This window comes from Solanum pennellii, chromosome 3 (assembly GCF_001406875.1).
Source record: "Solanum pennellii chromosome 3, SPENNV200".
Classification (NCBI taxonomy): domain Eukaryota; kingdom Viridiplantae; phylum Streptophyta; class Magnoliopsida; order Solanales; family Solanaceae; genus Solanum; species Solanum pennellii.
Window position 1 is genome coordinate 43704732 of NC_028639.1, and position 2575 is coordinate 43707306.

Below are 2575 nucleotides of genomic sequence, written 5' to 3' on the forward strand. Positions count from 1 at the left end.
CACAAATCAGTCATTCAATCGTCTTCAAGGGAAGAGCTTAGAACCTCACGTATGATTGCAGGGAAAGGACAAACTAAACAGAGGTTATTTAAATTTGAAGAGTCCATTCAAGATAATGGAACTAAACTTCCTATGAATAATTCTAGGTTCCATATGTCATTCAATAAAGATGTTACCGCTTCAGCACATGCGACTGGAACAACACTAGGTAATGGAGAGGCACGACATGATATTCTTTGATCTACCGAATTGCAAACAGGTAAAGAGGAAGCCGGTCATACCAGCTAGTACTCTTGATCAGTTTCTAAAAGATCAAGGGATACACAAAGATGATGAAACAAAACGTGACAACAACACAACAAGTGATGTCGAATTTATGCATACTCCTATTATTAATGAACATAACAAAGTATTGGATGATCGTGTGGAACAAGAAGAGGAAATTGACATTGATTGTAGAACAAAAGGTATGTTTTAAACCTTGTAAAATTTAGAACTCATTATAAAAGAAATATCTTATTTCACGTCTGTTACATCAATCTAGAAATGTCGAAGCCAAAAAAAGTTCGAGGACATACAACATGTAAGGATATTCATGCACGAAATTTGGAAGAAAGAAAGGAGGTGACATTTGATAAAGGACAAGCGGTGGGACCAACTAATAAGATAGTGTCACAATTAAGCAACTTTATAGGAACAGTTGCAAGGAATCCTCGATTCATCAGCTTGATGTACACTAGTTGGCATGTGGTGCCAAATGATACTAAAAAGCGCATGTGGGAATACGTCAATGTAAAAACAACCACTTTTGAGAATTCATATTTTTTTTTACTTACTGAAACTAAATATATTTTATTTTGCATAGTCCAAATTTCTACTTCAAGTAGAAGGAAAGAAGTGGGTGATGACTGGTCTTCGTGATGCTTGGAGGTGACACAAGCAAAAAATAAAAAAGAATTTTTTTGATAAAAACAGTACCCTTGAGGATATGCTAGCAAAATGTCCTGATAGCATTCCACATAATCAATTCCGCCAGTTGATCGAGTATTGGAAACACCCAACTGTGCAAGTAAGGTTAAAATGGTGCATTTCCACTCATCAACTAATTATGTGTCATATCTATTCTCTTTATACATATCAATTCAATTATCTCTTTGTTTTTAACAATAGGCTATATGCGAGATGAATTCTCAAAACAGGAAAAAACAAAAGTGGAGGCATCGAATGGGACCTATTAATTTTGCTAGAGTACGCGTGGCATTGGTAATACTTAGCTGACATTTCATACAAAATTTGATTTTCAATTTTTCGTACTTTATAAGAACTTACTGATTTTTTAAAATTTCTTTTGATATAATATGTAGCGTGCAGCCAAAGACAACAACGAAGAACCATCAAAGCCTGAAATATTTATTGCAACTCGTACCAAGACGGGAAAGGAAATCCAGGCTGATACCCAAGTTGCAATAGTAAGTTTTTCAAAGAGGATTATTAGTGAACTTTATTCAGACTTAACATTTATATTGTGGGGAGTTTGACTACATTAAATTTTAATCACGTATGCCTTCTTCTTCTTCTTCTTCTTCTTCTTCTTGTGCAAGTTCGAGGAGATATCAATTATTTGTCGACATTGTTTAATTATTTTTTATGAAAAGTTTTCATAATGTTTTAATGCTTGATAGCTATCATAGGATTGGAAATGAAATAGTACTTACAATTCACTATGGATGCCAATTTTATTCAATAGGCTGAACTTCAAAATCGCCAAAATTCTGGGGAAACAGCTGATGATGCATTTAGGGCAGTGTTTGGAAAGGAGCAGCCTGGTCGAGTTAGGTGCTATGGTAGATCAGTGACAACAAGTTCTTTTAATAAAGATGAGGAAATTAACAATCTAAAACAAAAGTATGCCGATGAAATCACTTCTCTAAAGGAAGAATTGAGAGAAGAAATGCGACATTTATTCACTCAATTGCTGCAAAACAACCCTGGATTGAATTTTCCAGATATACCAGGTGTGTTGGATCTAACCTTGCTTTACCTATTGATGCAAGTAGTGCACAAGCTATAAGAGGCACAAATCTTCCATATTCTTCGGGGTCAGCTCAAGATTCGGTTCTTCAAAAGGTATTTTGTATTTTTAATTCTCTGTTAATAGTGTCAATATTGTTTTTCTTCTAGTTTAGTTGGTGTTCTTGGTAATGAAATTCAAAACTTATTTTTACTTGTCTAAGTTTAGTCCACCAATTTATAACTGTCAAGAATGTTTTTGTTTTGGTTTAAGCATTCGAATCGTTAGTTGAATAATTGTTCTTTTAGTATTATGCAATTGAGGAGTCTGTGGCTAACACATTATGTTTTTTGGCAGATGCCAATGGTGTTCAATTAAAAAATGATGACACTATTTTCTACCTTTAGCTTGTGAATCCAGCTCATTGTAAAGGATATTGTAGCTAGTCTTTTAATGGTCTGTCTGCACCTTTATGAAGCTATTGCTATTTTATTAATATTGGTGTCTGTTAGCTAGGTGGTTGTGGCTGTTAGTATTAATGTGCTGCAGCCTGTGATTAAAATG

At 34.3% G+C, this 2575-nt stretch overlaps 1 pseudogene; it reads left to right on the forward strand.

The window, feature by feature from the left end:
* The first annotated feature begins 885 nt into the window (after positions 1 to 885).
* LOC107013374 overlaps positions 886 to 2575 on the forward strand; it is a 4475-nt pseudogene continuing 2785 nt past the window's right edge.